Here is a 17,418-nt window from a genome sequence, read left to right on the forward strand (position 1 = left end):
GTCTGTTGCAATTCTAGTTAAATCTAGAGTCCAGAGCCCTGACCGCTATGCCACACTGCTGCTCACAGGTCACAGAGTTAAGAATGAAGGTCGAAGGCAGGATCGGAACGGTCTGGAGGTTGTAAGTTAAACGGATGTTTCTCAAGGAGGCGTCAGAAGGTGGAAAGACACCATATGAATAACTTTCTCATTTAAAAGTGCTGCCAGACTACACAGAGAGGTTTGTATTATTGCCTGCCTTTCATTTCCTTTGTGCGTAGGCCTTTCTAAGCAAGATCACAGTGGGAGAGTGGGTAGGGGGTTGAGAGCCTCTTCCAAGTCTAGGGGAGTGATTTAATCACCAAAAGGCCCAGAACATGGACCTAAACTGATTTCCACCACCACTGTCGGAAAGCTACTATCACTAGGGTCAGTCCCTGTTCTGGATCTCGTTGGATGCACTGGAAATCTGGATGACTCTGAAAGAAAGTGTCTGTGGTCTCTAGATGCAATAAATCCTGCAGCTCTGAGATCACAGGCTCAGCTGAGCTTTGATCACCAATCTGCTGAGTTGTATCAGCAAAAACGGGGCAGAAACGTAACCCTTTTGCTCAGTGCAAATCATGCTCAGCACCGGCCAGTGTCTCTGTCATGTATTTAGCACATGTGTGAAGTATTTAAGATTTTCAAGCTGTTGTCCCATTCTATTCCGCTCTGTCATTGCTTTGTTTAATCCCCCGTTTTTGTCCACCAACTAAGATTCTGTCCTGGAAATCTATAACAAATTAATTAATGATGTGGAGCTAAATATATTCTATGTAAATTATGTAAAAGCATAATTCTGTGTGTATGTAGTATTAGATTGATACAACAAGTAGGTTTGCCTTGGTTAATTATACAACAATAGCCAATGCACGTCAGTAAGTGTTTATTCGGTGGCCTCACATATGGGTTATATAAGGTGTGACGGGGTGGGGTGTGGAGAGCAGCCAGAATGCCACACGGAGAAAAGAACACACATCCAATTGACGACATTTGTTAAATCAGTCTTCCAAACCAGCATGTGTATCAAACATTACTTGATTAATATCTAGATGACACCTTACCCAATAAGTGATGCTCTGAAAGTGAATTGATCAGAGGGTATTCTTAAATGCTCTGATCATATATATATATATATATATATATATATATATATATATATATATACACACACACACACACTCATTGGCTATAGGAAGTATTCACCCACCTTGGACGTTGTTCCATTTTGAAGTTACAACCTCAAAATTTGATGCATTTAAATGGGATTGTTTCCCTTTGATTTACACAACCTACCTACTTTCAACATGAGAAAATATGCAGAGGGGAGGGGAAAGAAATAATAAAAATGCATTGAATATCCCTTGGAATGCAGCAGTGTTGTTTTCATCGGCTAAAATTTTGACGAAAATATTTATCTGCAACTTGTTTTTTAATGACAATGCCGAAGAGCATAACATGATGGAATTCCAGTACAGGGACGATAACAGTGACTGATTAATTTGGCATTATAGTCTGACTAAAATAAGACAAGACATAGAATGTGTCAAGACTTACATTGGATTGGATAATAGGGATGATGTATGCTGGCTGGTGCGTGGTTTTGTATGGACTGCTCAACTAGTACCATAATTGTAGTCCTTAAAATTCTGAATCCATCAATGAATCCATAACACTACTCAGTTGACCATGATCCTTTGCTATGGTCCCACCACCTACATTAATCATAAAAAAACTACAACACTTGATGCATCCCCATGGAACATATACAGTCATACCCCGAAGGTACATCATAAGCGGTTCCGAGACCAGCGACGTAGATGAGACAGATGATGAAGCAGAAGCGTCCCTATTCGAACCTACCATGGAAATTCAGGAGTAAACAGTAAAGTTAAATTAACCGTACAAAACGGGTATTAGAAAGCAGATATATGATTTTGATACAGCGCTGATTACAGATTGAAGCTCTAGACCCCCACATGCACTTGCTCAGTGCAACCCATGCGGAAAGAACTGATATTTTCAATATATTGTAAATGTATGCATTTTAAGCGGATTTATATGTTACCTATATACAGCCCATATCTATATATTTACATAAATATATTCCTAGTGTGCTAAACATATATTGAGGAACATCAATTAATATGTTTATCATACACCACAAATCCTTGTATAAAATGACTTCTGTCTTTTCAATAAGATCCCAAACCCACAACTAAATGATCTAACAACAATGCGCCCCCCTCCCCTCTTAGGAAAAGGTTAATTACACTGTTTTTTTCCCCAGTAATTAAGATTACATATTGAAGTAATCAAGACTCACAATATACATTCTTAATGTGTACTTAGTAATAGTTTTGCAAACCACTGTCTGAATTTGAATGACTATTCTTGCCTTGTTTTTCTTTTTTTCCTATTGATAAAGTTAACGACTCAAGTTCAGTTTGCAAATAACATATAATAATATAACTGTGCATTAATGTTTTGTTTTGTTTTTCTATTAAATATATTACTAGAAAATATCCACATTAATAAGAGATACCTACAATTTTGTACAATTTGTAAAAGATTGTTACCAAAGACACAAACTGTAAAACCACAGCATTTCCATCAAGTGGTTCTGAAGCTCCACCACAAATTGCCCTGTTTAGGACAAAGAAAGACCAAAAGAGGAGGTATTGCCTGTTTATAGATAAGAATGGGATTGAGTTATGGTTGTCACATGAATGGTTGTCTGTGAATTAATAAAGAGCTTTAATACCAAATAGAGAACGAGACATTACTGTTTTTTACAAAACACGTGTATGTAACAAAATCACATTCCATCGTATTCCACTTAACCACTTATTCCACTTGTTTTTATTATATATTAAGCAAATAATAAGTATATTTAACTTATAAAAAAACATTCAATATTTACAAATGCATTTTAAAAAGAATATTCTAAAATGTAAGAAACATATTTAATATATATAAATAACTTATTATATTCATATATTATTTACAATTAATTACAACTAATTTACAAATTTAAATTATAAAAAATATTTTATAAAAAATATATTTGAACTATAAAATCATACATTTCCATTACAAATTGCATATATGGAGAGCAATATATGCTACATATACAAAACACATAATATCCATATATTGCACATACTACAAAAAGGGGCAATTTTGTGCCAAAATCACATATAGTCAATATATAAACATATATACACATATAAAATATAGAAATGGAAAAATAACAGACATATAAATGTAACATATATTATGTTTAATATATGTCAAATATATGTTCTTTCCGTATGGGATTGTTGCAGATGTAAGACGGGACGATGTAAATCGGGGGATGACAGTAATAAGTGATTATCTACAATCTCTCATACATGTTTATGCCTTCCCAGCGCACCTCACCCCAATTCTTGTCATAAAACAAAAGGGTAAATATAGTAAATATTTCATTTAATGCAGCACTAATTATGTTGTCCTGTGCAGTTTCAATATTTCATGTTTTAATTTTTTGTAACATATAACCTACTTTAAGGGTTTCCGTGTGATCGTTATAAATGATAGTTCACATTATTAATAGTCAGTTGTTAACAAGCAGAGCATGTTTCAAATTACCTTGCAAGCAATATCTCTTACTAAAAGGTTTGAAAAAGCAAACAATAGAATCCATCATTGGTGTTTTGAGCCTTCATTTCTAAAGCTTTCTGTCATCCATATTTAGGATACTACCTTCTGAGCCTTACATACATGTTCATGTAACTTGATGATATTATACTTGTTGAATCAATTTAATTTAATTAATGTAAAATGTCTATTTATTGTATTCACACAGCTATCAGGGTTAAAACACAACTTCATCCCCAATTGCAAAATTTCAAAATCTTTATTTTTTACCTCATAACATGTCTGTGGAATGTAGGAGAAATTTCCAGCTGTGTTTCAGGGTCTGACTTCACAATGCATTGCACCCAAAGGAACCAGTTAAAACAGGAAGTCTCGGTGGGGGCAATGCATTTTGATGTCAGGCTATAGAAAGCAATGCAAGAAATAGGTTTTAGACTTCTGCACATAACATTTTGCTCAAGAGCACAATACCAGTCCCCCCACCTGTTTTGGTTATCGCTCTAGATGCAGAAACAATACACTACTGCCACCAAATGTACTCTTTTGATCACCAATTGATCAAGCACATGTGAAAACATGAAATAAAGTAAGTTCAGTTATAAATAAAATGTGACTAAAACATATGGTAATTTTCATTGACTAAAATACATTTGATTTTAATCATTTTTGTTTTGACTAAAATTAATACTGACAGCATGACTAAAATGTGACTAAATCTAATAATATTTTAGTCTAAAGACTATGACTAAGACTAAATAAAAAACAGGTGGCCGGTCGATCATTAAGAAGTGGAAGCTATATAGCACCACCCAGAATCTGCTTAAAGCAAGTCGTCCTCCCAAACTGAGCAGAAGGGTAAGAAGGGCATTGGTCAGACAAGACAAGAGGCCAATGACAATGAGCTCTACAGCGTTCCATGGCTCAGATGGGAGAAACTGTCCATGTGTCAACAATAGCTCAGAAGCTCCATAAATCTGACCTGTCTGGAAGAGTGGCAGGCAGGAAGCCATTTCTGAAACAAGGTCATGTAAAATCCTGATAGGAATTTGCTAAAATATGTGGCAAAAGACTGTGGTGCATGAAAGAAAAATTGAACTATTTGGGCTAAATGCAAAGCGTTATGTTTGGCAAACCCACAACACATGACTCAGGTAATATCATCCCTTCTGTGACGCATGGTTGTGGCAGCATCATGTTATGGGGATGCTTTCCAGCAGCAGGGACTGGGAAGCTTGTCAGGGTAGAGGGCAAAATGGAGGGAGCTAAATACAGGCAGATCCTTGAGAAAAACCTGCTTCAGTCTGCAAAAGACTGGGATAGTCTTTCAGCAGGACAATGACCCAAAGCACACAGCCAAAGTGACACCAGAGTGAAATGTCCCAGAGAGGCCCAGTCAAAGCCGGGACTTTAATCTGATTGAGAATCTGTGGCAAGATTTGAAAATTGCTGTCCATCAACGATCCCCGTCCAATGTGACAGAGCTTGAATAAGAATGGATGAATATTGCACAACCCAGATGTTCAAACCTGATTGAGACCTACCTCAAAAGATTCACAGCTGTATTTGCTGCCAAAGGTGTTTGATACAGAGCGGTGAATAAATCTCTAACCAAACTTTTTTTCTTTTTCATCAACTGTTGTTTCTCTTGCCCCTTCAAAGGGCTGAGTGGGTTGTGTAAATCAAATGGTAAAAATCATATTTAAATGCATCAAAATTTCAGGTTGTAAAATAACAAAATGAAAAGGGGATCTATCCTATACATATATAAGCATTTTATATGTATCTTTAAGCATATTTGGGTCCTTGAAAAGCTCTATATATATTTATTATTATTATTATTATTATTATTATTATTATTATTATTATTATATAGATAGATACATACATATAGCTTTGTATATCACAGTCACAATCCTATCTCCTCTAGTAATTTCCCAAGCAACTGGCCCTTAAAGGTTAATGCATAGAAAAAGCTGCGACACCAGAGCTCAGAGCCGTCAGGGCCGGGATGAAGAGGAGTTTCACAGTTCACGTTTGACCTGCTTTCTTCATGGGTTTATTGTAAACCCACATTCGGAAGCCATATCTACAAGAATGCGTCACTATGCAAAGCAGTTTCTCCTACAGTTATCAGGATGAAGCCTGACTGTGTGCCCCTCAGCTTGCACAATACACCGACATGACTGAGGAGGAAGAATGTAGCCTGTACTGGGAGGTAAATCAAAATCACAGTAGAGTCAAGCCAGGTGTCTGTGTGCAAGTGCTGTGCAAGTGCTGCTTTTCAGAACAACTCCTGCTGCGCTCTAGAGAAAGACTGGCAGAGAACAGTAAGGAAAACGCAGAAAAATAGTCTGTATATCATATCAGACACAAGAAGATTTTGAGTTCACTACAGCTGCATTCACTGACAGTACAGCTCAGGGTCCTCTTCTTCTGAAGATGATATTTCAAATTATTATGATTATCAGTAGTTTTAGTAGTCTTCTTCATTCTGTGCTTTTGCTTTCAAGAAAAACATTGAGCTCCGGCAAGGTATGTCACTGAGATACCATGGAAAGAAAGACTTAGGGGAACACAGTCAGCAATGAATTCACCGACCCCGACTGATTGAAAAGATTAATCAATCTGATACCATATCAAAAACAGAAGACCGATTACACTAGAAAAGAAAAAAAAAACTAAAAAGAAGAGGAAAAGATTACAGCTTTTGAACACTTCAGTATTAAAGTAAGAAATAAGACTCAACACGTTTGCCGGTTCTCACCTGATTACTGCCAGTCATATTCGGTTAAGGTGTATCACAGCCTTTGCCACATTGAGGTTACGTGCAGAAGAGCACCCTGCCCTGTTATTCGAAGGCAAGCTGATTATTATCAAGTTCTAATAATACCAAAGAGAAGAGTGAACTTATGAGCAAACAGGCCCTTTTTAGGGTGCTTGTGACAATCAACAAGACCAAACTACCTGGAAGTGGGTAAACCGATGTTTCGAAAGTCTGTAATTGAGAATCGGTGTTCGCCGAGCGCTCACAGGAGAGTGCCTTCCGGTTAGAAAAATTGGGCGAGCGATTCTTGACCCGTACAGGTCGAGCCCCCCAGCCCTAGAGCAAAGATTAGGGGCCTTACTATTAAGGACTTCTGTGGCTTTTAACAAAGCCCCGGTAAGCACATGTTGGACTGAGTAATACCTGCTCACACCTGGGATTTGAATCTGTGAAGCTTGTGATAAGATCAGCACCCAGCTGCCATAAAAGGGCATATGTTGAATAGCGATGCCCAGAAAACTACCTTAAAGCCCTGGACTCAATACGCTCCTTTAAGGCAAAAGCCACAAGGAAGAAAGCCCTCATTAAAACCGCTGTGAGATACTTCTGCTTAATGTCAGGCAGTGTTACTCAAAGGATGCAAAAGCAGAGTTAGAAAATTATACTTTAGCTGCACAGGTGTTTGAAGGCATCCCAGACCTCACATGGGAATTGTCATGGGCCATCGCTGGCTTATCAGATAATTCCAGGCAATTGAAACATTGATCTTTAACAGAATCGTGCAGCTTGACAAACTGGATCGAGGTGCTTATCAATAGGCATGTTTACACTGCCATTTCTGATGTGGATCAAATGCATCGGTACATTTGATCTGGATCAGTGGTGTCACACCATTTGATTAGGATCAACTTTCAGCCACCACAGGGGTCTTTGCATTTGCACTAAGTCCAAACTTAATTATATGCAGATATTAAATTAGTCCTTTAGAACTCACGTTTTATCTCATTAAAAATTATTCTAACATGAAAACCAATGCACTTGTATTTTGTTCGCAACTGAAGCATTTTAAATAAAAATACAATTATTTTTGCTTACATAAGATAACAAGCCATTTAGTGTTAATTTTAAGTATTGTATTTATAATACGGGCAGTAGGGAAGTGTTCTCTTATCTGCTGCACTGATATGAAGGGGGTTTGTCTGCCGCATGTCGCAGTGCATGCTGGGATTTGAGCCGGTCGCGCATTTACACTGGCAGGATCAAATGCTACCGATGCATTGATCCGGATCTGTACCATCTCCCTGAGAGGTGCATTTGATCTGATCACCGAGCGTTTACACTGCCATTTCTGAGCAGGATCAATACTGATGCATTTGGTCACACTCAGAAATGGCAGTGTAAACACGCCTATTGGGCATCTTATTATCCCACTGAGATCCCAGTGCAATGGCAGCTCACGGTACTCTTTCACAAACACCTCACAGCAAAAAAATCCTCAAAAAGGGTTCACACACACGAGCTTTCAGCCCCCCGATTGAAAGCATGTTTCTGTGGGTAAGGATTTCCACTGAGCCGAGCAAGGACTGAGAGTGAGAACCGAGCAGATGACTGACATTCAAGAGTCAGTTTAAAAAAGGAAGTGGGAGTGCTTTTTTCACCCATACTTGGACATCAACTGAACATCGGCTTTTGCTGAATTACATGATCAGCTGTAACTGTTCCTTTTCTTTGTTGAACACGTTAAAAACATGCATGTAGATGTACTCAGTTCCTGGAAGCTGTATAGCTGTTTGGGCTGACCTATTTTATTTGTCTTTGTGTCTCAGTTATTTTATTACTGGAAGAAAAAAAAAAAGCTAGTAAGAGACTTTTAAAACAAGGTTAAACCTCAGGGTTTCGAGTTTACTTTTTCAGCTGCTTAATATTGTGATTATCTGATCTACTGGAGTTCTGCTCAAGAATGGTCGGGAACCTCAGACAGGCAGGCCGGCTGAATTTCTAGGGAAGGGAGAAGATCTAGACAAGAAGTCAAGTTTCTTCCCTTCAAGGCCAGGAAGAAGTATTCTTGGAGAAAGGTTGTTCTTGTGCTTCATATTGGGATTTCAATAAAGTTCATCATTGACTAGTTGTGATTAAATAATTGGGGGGGGATATGGAAGAGATGCATTCCAGAAAAGCCGGCAACTTCCCAGAACCCGGGATGGAGACCCCAATTTCATAGACAGTCAACTCCACGCTCTCCTGCTATGAGGAGATAAATATCGATTATTCGGTCGTGCCTTTGTCAGCCTGAGAGGTCTGACGAAGTGACCAAAGCCTAAAAGGATATTCACAGTGGGCATGTATTTCAGTGAGAGACCTATCATATGGCTTTGTTGCTGGAGCCAGTGGCCTGTAAGGTATGAAGATACCCCCCCCTCCAACCACAGGATCGGGAAAGTGCGGAGCTGGGGAGCCGGGAGAGAGCAGCTTCTATTGAACGGACAAAGGCTGAAAGGTGAACAGCAAAGATGCCATCAGAGGTGGTAAGAGAGGACAGATGGAAAAGCTTGTTGTCCCACCCTTTCCTTCAGGTACACGGGCGAGTGTGTGTGTGTGTGTGTGTGAATGTTTGTGGGGGAGAGAAGCGGCCTGACTCAGACAGCCAGACATCTCTCTCTCTCTCTCTCTCTCTCTCTCTCTCTCTCTCTCTCTCTCTCTCTCTCGTTCCGTCAGTCAGAACTTCCATTTTGTCTTTCTCTGACTCAGAAGCACCTTCTTGTCTACTTTCATTCTTCCCTTTCTTTTCTTAATCAGTTGCAGACTTTCACCTTTTCAGCATTATTTCGCCCCAAAAATGTAAATGGCAATACACACACATCTGTCTGTTCTTTTCGTTTTTTCTATTTCTGTGTTTTGAAATTCATTGTCTATGTTCTTCCGAGAGATTAACTTCATGACCATGTTTTGATGAAGCATAATTTATGAAATGTGTAACTAAACCATCCAGACAGAGACACAGATAAGCTTTGTGGGTAATTTTCAAATTATTATTTTTTTTAGCCTAACTTACATTAATTTAACAATCTTGGCCTTCGCTGTCAAAAATGACTAAGAATGCATTTCCCAAATGGAAGAAACTCACATAAAGCACTGATCACAGATGCAGTCTCTCCAATGTGGTGTGAGTTACCGCTCATGCACATTTCGTGAAAATAATAATCCATCACACACGACTACAACAACATCTGGTGCTGTCCTCCATTGCACCTCCATTTCTGACGTATGTGGGAAGGGTACTGTGTCTGTGTGGGTAATGTGGGTCAAAGGGACCAGTCTGGGCCTCACAAATCCTATCTATATTTCTTATGTATTTCTTAGCAGATGACCTTACCCAGTTTTCTTACAGTTTTCACGAGAATCGTTTTCAAAGCGTTACAAAGTGCAGTAAAACAACATCAGTATTAAATACAATAAACATCCACCATCCGCCAAGAAGTACATTTCTCTGGAAATCTGGAGTTAACAAATTATCTCAACTGTTTGCTTTCATTTCCAGCTAATACGACTACGACACCTGAAAAAACCCCAATATTCACATCCGCTGCCTGTCACTCGCCAGCACATGAAACCTCAGCCAATACTTATAATCCAGCTCTACAGAGAAAAGATTTGTTCATGTGTTATACTGTGTGCGTGATTCAATAGATACTCTGATATACGGCTCTGCTATTAAATAACAGCAAATAGACCAAACCCAGACCTTTTAAAATACTTTATATGATTATAGGATTATAAATTAGCAAGTAAATACATTCATAAAAAGACTAGTGTTTAAAGAAACTGTTACATTTCAGCAAAGAAATAAAGCCAATATATATACGAATCTGGAATTAAAAATCAAATAAATGTAATTTTGCCAGCAAAGGCTTATTATTTTGATTATTTATGTTAGAGGTCACTGACACCACCTTAAAAAAACTGCATTTGTGATCAATGCTTGATGTAATTTCCCTTGATTCATAAAATGAATGCAAGTCTATTTCATATTTAGGTAATCAGCCAAAACAAAATTAAGAAAATGTTGGGATGTGTCTATTTGTAAATTCATTCTCTGTTACAATCATAGGAGTGAGTCACTGACCACAAAACAGCCAGGATAATTCACCAAATTCTGTATTTGAACAGAAATCAAAACAAACAAAAAAAAGTGATTTAGTTGTTTTAGTATTTTTTAATTTCTGTTAAATATTTTAATGTATTTATTTAATTGCTTCTTATAATTATTAGTAGTAGTAGCATAATTATAACTATGATTATGATCATTTTAAAAATTTGTTGAAGTGTTTTTGTTGTTATTTTTCTACACACATTTGTAATTTAATATATATATATATATATATATACATATACATTACATATGTATATAGTTTATTTAGTTAATTGAATGAGTGGTTTATTTAAAAGCATTTAGTCAATTTCTTGCCACCATTAAAATTACATTTACTGAGAATTATGAATGTGTTCTTTTAGGTGTTTGGTTAAATGAATAATTTCAGCCTAACACCACAATGAATATGAAAAATAAATGACTGATATGAACAATCTAACGCAAGACAAAAAATGTTATCACAGGTTTTGATAATTATACAGTATTTTTCTAAAAGCCTCCCTTTTATTTATAGAACTGTTATATTAATTCATATTTCTATAGCTACTGGCTTACAATTTGTAACAAACTGACATTTTATTAAATAATTGACATAACTAGTTCAAAAATATTATTTGTAGTACTTAAATGAAAATGAAATAAATTATGTTTATTTTCATTCAGAATATTTAGAATCAACAGTATTTTCCAACTTAATTCTTAGACACAGTATTTTTTAACGAAACCAAGAGAAATATGATTGCACAAATACTGTATAATACTACACTGCAAGGGAAATCAAAAGACAATTTTTGAAAATGTTTTAAGTCACGGGCTTAAAATGTGGTAAATCACTTACAATTTTCTCTACATTCGAGAAAAAGGATAAATGCTTAAACAGATTTCAGCCTAAGGAGATAATTTATAACTTCATACAACTTCACTAGAAAAATAGAAAATAAAATGTCACTTCCCCCTGCATCATTAGCTCCAATACAAAAACAATTCAATGCAATTGCTTTAGGTCATCTTCTGTGAAGATGTAAAAAGTCACAAATATTGTTTAACGAAGGGGTTAGTCTGCATACATTTCCATGCAAATTGTGTTTCTTTTGTTCTAACTATGGCTGACCAATCTATTGTAATCACGCCAGTTTCTCTAGGTGTATGAAAAACAGAATATAATTTCAGTCAGATGCACTATTTTTTGTGTACCTCAGCGATTATACATTTTTATAAATGACACAAAACACAACAGGTAAGGTAGAAAGGAGAGAAAGGAAACAATGTATTGAGTTTCAACTGTATTTATCAGAATGTGTCACCTTTAATAAGGCAGCATTTCCACATCTTTTCAATGATTGTTTATAATGATGAGATCTGTAGCCATCGTAAGGAACATGAGTGATGTTCCGACTGAAGCAGAATCCTTTCCAGAGACGTTCTACCTTGACACGCGTGTGCCTTTCACAACTTTCAATTTCACATACATGACTTTCTCAGGATGCTGTACATATAATACATTATAGAGTACTCTTGTGTGTCAACTCAGATAAAGATATCCACCAAATTCATAAATAATAATAATAATAATAATAATAATAATAATAATAATAATAATAATAGCTGCACTTGACACCCAAAGGAAATTTCACATCTGCAGTATTTGTAGGATGTGTAATTTTTATCATTATTATTAATGTTATTGTAAACTATAATAATAATAATAATAATAATAATAATAATAATACTAGTATGCAAAATATCAGCAAAATATGCTTTTTTTAAAAGCCACTGGACTTTTGCAGATGGAAGCAAAACAAGAAGGAGTGACAGGTTCTCCTTTAAATGTCACTGCTGTAACACCAGAAGTGTGGCGAAGTGTGGAGAGATAAGATCAACACGTTATTCTCATAAGTGGCCTATTACAATGTTGTAACATGCAAACTGCAGCAGGGGAATGCATGGCTGCGGTCTGGGCTTTTGATCGCACTAAAAATACTATCGAGACTGAATGTCAGCACGGTGGTGTGCATTAGTTCCTCGTTATCTGTAGGTTGGGGTATCTCAGTCTGGCTCCCCATAGATGCTTCACACCAAAACCTTTCAGTCTTCCCTGTTCTTATGCTAGATCTCTAGTACCTAACTCAGTGACATCTCGTGAGAGGATAGATCATTTGCATAGAGTGTCGTCGACATTCTTTCATTCATCAGCCCATTGACTGCTGCCTCCACAATTCCCTAAACATCCAAGCATTAACCCCCCACACATATGCACAGACACGCACGCAAGCAAAAAAGCTGAAACGCTAACAGTAGATTATCGCTTTTTCGTTAATTATAATTCTTAAGCAAAGGTCAAAACGCCTTCGTCAGGGTACGCTGTGGAATACCAATAGCGGCCTCTCTTTGGCGTTGTAATTCACAGTGCAAATCACTGTGTCTGTCGTTCGATTGGTGATGAAGACGCACAAGATCCTGCTGAATGCGTGTGAGCTCCCCTTGAATGCACGCTATCTTTTGACATGCTTATTCCAGAGATTTCCCTCAATCGACATGAATCGATAATGATTAGGAAGACCACATAACCTAAATGGGACCTAAATTGTTTGGCCAGTACAGTATACAAAATGAGTTCTGTTTTTTTTTGTTTTTTTTTAACTATAGTATTTATATTTTTAGGGCTGTCTTCGAGGGTTCGAACGTTCTAAGGTTCGTTTGGTCTCCAGAGCTTCGGAGGTTGGTCATGTGACAATCACATCGATATTTGTAGTGTGTCACCACACCCAAATAAAGGGTTAATGGGGTGAAGGTGGTGTGGTGGGGAGGAGCGTAGGGAGAGGGGATGAAAGCGGAGGTGGAAAAAGATGGAAGAACAAGTCAGTGTGAGTGTGTTCAGTCTCTGAGACCTGTGTGTGATGCAGTAATAATAGATAAAAGGATTTGTTGTTGCATCTGCAATGATGAGTTGGGTCCACTCATTGGAAACCCCTGGAAGCATTACAATACTAAACAACACTTCAGATGCCCCAAATAGCCGATCTAAATTTAAACAATTGATTTGATACTTCCCATTACTTAAAAAAAAAATTGCTGGATTGAACAAAGTTCAAATCTGTCATTAAAAGCCCCTCAATTGCTACTGTTGTGTCAGCAGGTATTGGACCAGATTCAATTTAAACTATGTATTTAGAAAATATACACTGATTTTTTTTTTTCAGTCTTCAGAAAGAGCATATCCCCCATCTGACAGCATGCCTGTGGACTCTCTGCATTATTCTGAGTAATTGTTTCTTTATCCACTATCTTTACAGCAAAGTGTTGTGCAATATAATGGAAACATAAAATAAAACAAATGTTTCGAAAAACAATTTTTTGCTAAATGCACAGAAGACCCCAAAAATCTTAATGTAAGTAAGTAAGTAACAGAGAAACAAGCAATCTCCGGGATCATTTAACCAACGTGAAAGTTTAAATTATTAGGCTAAGCATTATGTATTAGGCTTAATGGGTCAATTGCATAGAACTGAAAGCAGCATACAGAGATGATCCTCTGTTTAGTGCGCAGCAATGCAGTTCATTGCAATTGACCCATTATCATTATTATTATTATTATTATTATTATTATTATTACTACTATATACCGAATACCAAAAAATATATAATTTTGACACAAACTCTGAACTATAGAAGGTAGTCTGTTTGTTATAGTTAACCCAAATGTTAAGGTTTCTGTGTTCCGGTGTATTTTCAATACAGTTGTGTCTTTTTTAATGTTACTGAACACCAGGGTATATTCATCAAGAGGTTTACACCGATTCACTATTTCCAACACTTTTTCTGTATTGAATTAAATACAAATTAACATGCATACATAACATGCTTACAGTTTATTATGCGTAAGGGGCTTTTACTTGAAGGTTAACATGTTTCAATGCAAGTAAAATCAGTACCAATACACTGTGCCTGAAAAATTAGAATGTAATTTAAACTACATGGGGATGTTTAATCTTGTTTATATGGATTACCTATAAAAAAGTAGGATTTTCATTCAAATCTGTACACTAATAGCAAATGTGACATAAGATGTAAATTATGCAAATTAGCACCAACGAAGCTTCAAACCTGTGTTGCGAACCTTCAAAGGTAAAAAGCCCTATACAGTCTAATACCATTTTAAGTGATTACAATCCATTGGATACCTAGTTAAGTGAATTATTGGTGATAATGGTGAACCTTTTTAATCAGGGTTGGGGCACCGCTATATTGTTCAAATTGTAAAATCACAACAACAACACATTCTCAGTGTGATTTCTAAAGGGGCAGAGAGAAGCTGTTGGCAGAGCTGTTTGTAAACATCTACATTCAGGCCACCCAGTCAACTCCCACCACCAGGGTTTATATAACTAAGCTGCATGTGCATGTCCACTGTGTGCACCTTTAGAATAAAAATACATTGATTTGGGCACATGAAAATGTTTTCATTACCCCCTTTTGAAAATCACACCGTCTATGTGATCAAGTAGCACTATCAACATGGGCACCCTCACACAAAGCATGTGATATGAACTGTGCCGAAAAATGAAACGCCAAACCATTCTGAATGCAGCAATTTCATTTGCGAGGAATTTACACATTCTATACGGTGAGGTGTGACAGCACCAGTCTCTTAACCAAACCACTGTCACAGCTGACGCATTGCCAAGCGGTGGTGAAGATGAACTCATATCTTAAATAGCTATCAATCTGAATTCTCAAAGGAGGGAAGAGAGGGCAGGAATACCACAGCAGCATTAATTGTGTGGTGGCAGAATACATTTAAAATACACCCACTGACACATCAAAAGGTTTTAAAATGGCCAATAATTAAATTCACTCTGCGGATTGCGGGTGTAGTGTGTATGTGCGTTTTGCTCTTAGGCCTACTAGTACTACCCTGTATCTTGAAGCCTGTGCAATACTCATAAATATCCCCTCTTTGCTTCCTTCCTTTCTTGTAAATTTGTTTGTTTGATTCAGAAACACCCACAGCAGAACGTGAAACACAGAAACGGCAAATCAACAGGAAAATACAGACAATAATTCATATTATTTCAATACTGAACCATAGAAATCTATAAACTAGAAATCTAATCTTCTGTACAGCAAACAGAAGCTGAGCCTTATCCCTATACTTTGCTCAGCAGCACCTCGGCATAAGTGAACCCTAACCTCACAGTGATTTAGATTTAGATTTAGATACAGAAGTCACAGCTAAGGGTCATGCTAAAAAATGCACACAAAGACAGATGTACTGATATTTAGTTGAATGTATTCATGCACTCAATCTGAACTGTGTTATCTGGTGATTCTGTTAAGTTAAATAAAGATCTCAATGTCAAAAGTGTACCTACACACCTCATCCAAATCCTGCACAATCAACTGGAATATTTTACACTTGCTCTGAGGGCACAACTACAGACAGACAACCAGTGAACTATCATTCTCACCAGTGATATTCTACAGCATCCCATAAACACCGACAAACTCTGAACACTCCACCATCTACTAATTAAACAGAGCAACATGGAAATAAACCACTACACATCCAAGATGATGTTTGTACTGTTTTCAGATTCAGAGTATCAGGACCCAGTGACCTTAACTGTTTACTTATACTACAAACTTTTTTTCTTGAGCAAACTAAATCTTTACCTTTTTTAACTTTCAGAGTATGAGTATACAGCAGTGGCGAGATGGAAAGAGGCTCTGAGAAACACAGTGTCTCTACAGTCAGACGACCACGGCCTACTTAGAACTTTCTGTATTAAATCCATCCCCAAGCCCATCCCCTTTCATTTAATTTATTCTGTAATTTTAGATGGACTCACCGAAAACACTGCGGTTCTGAAAAGGGCCTGTTCCTCTTCTGAATAAAACAAAAGACGAAAAAAACACAGAATTTGGGAAAGGATGAAGAAAGATGAAGAAAGACACACGACTAAAACAGAAAACACAAGTGTGTCATCTTTACCTCACACCTTTTCTCTTTCTCTCTGTCTCTCTCTGTTTCTCTTTCTCTCCTCGCTGCTGATCGTGGGGCCGTCTGAGGTTTAGTGTCGCGACACCAAAAGACTTGAAAGCAGACACAGGCTGGCTATTATCTGAAAAGGAGAGAGAAAGAGAATCATAAGTTTTTCATTGTAGTTTGCCTTATGTGCATGTGTGTTGATCACCAAAAAAAAAAGAAAAAAGTTAGCCACATCCCCTTGAGCATCTTAGGAAGCTTGGGAGTCTGAGTGACGTTGAAAAATGTGGCGGTAAAAGACAAAAGCAAAAGATTTCAAACTGTACCGAACGTATGGAGTTCAAAAGAGTTGCAACCTTTTCATTAATATCAATCTGAAATGGGGCAACTAAGGTTTTTCTGTGGGCTGTCACTCACTTTACACTTTGAAATCCTGCATGTGATTTGAACAAAAAAATATTAAAAAGCTTGTTATGTTTTTATCTTCTTCTGTATCAACTGTAGACAGACCTGTCCATTTATAAGCATCTTATAGTCAAAACTGCTTTCCTGTTTGGTTTAATCTCTCAATTTGTGTCTGTAATTGTTGATAAGTAAAAGAGATTTTGGGCTGAATTACACTCTGAATTAGCTAGTTTAAAAAACAAACAAACATAAAATCACATCTTCAGTATTCTTACTCAGTAGTATTTGTAAGGCACAGCAGTAGTGCCAAATATTTAAAGTGGTAAATTCACTTTACATTTCATCAAAACACACTTAGATCTGTTTTTGGAAAAAGCTTTTGATTCTGGCAAATGTGTCATGTCACACCGTTTCTCTCATGACAAGATTTTGTAAAGGATTGAAGATAAA

General features: G+C 37.0%; 1 protein-coding gene across 1 annotated transcript in view; it reads right to left on the minus strand.

Moving 5' to 3' along the window:
* LOC136753615 (forkhead box protein P3) overlaps positions 1–17,418 on the minus strand; it is a 42,332-nt gene that overhangs the window by 20,519 nt on the left and 4,395 nt on the right. Inside the window, exons 2-3 of the mRNA XM_066709883.1 lie at positions 16,570–16,699; positions 16,427–16,464 (exon numbers count right to left, since the gene is read on the minus strand). The gene's annotated coding sequence lies outside the window, so the exon portion shown is untranslated. The remainder of the gene's footprint in view (positions 1–16,426; positions 16,465–16,569; positions 16,700–17,418) is intronic.

Source organism: Amia ocellicauda, chromosome 7 (assembly GCF_036373705.1).
Source record: "Amia ocellicauda isolate fAmiCal2 chromosome 7, fAmiCal2.hap1, whole genome shotgun sequence".
In the NCBI taxonomy this organism is placed as follows: Eukaryota; Metazoa; Chordata; class Actinopteri; order Amiiformes; family Amiidae; genus Amia; species Amia ocellicauda.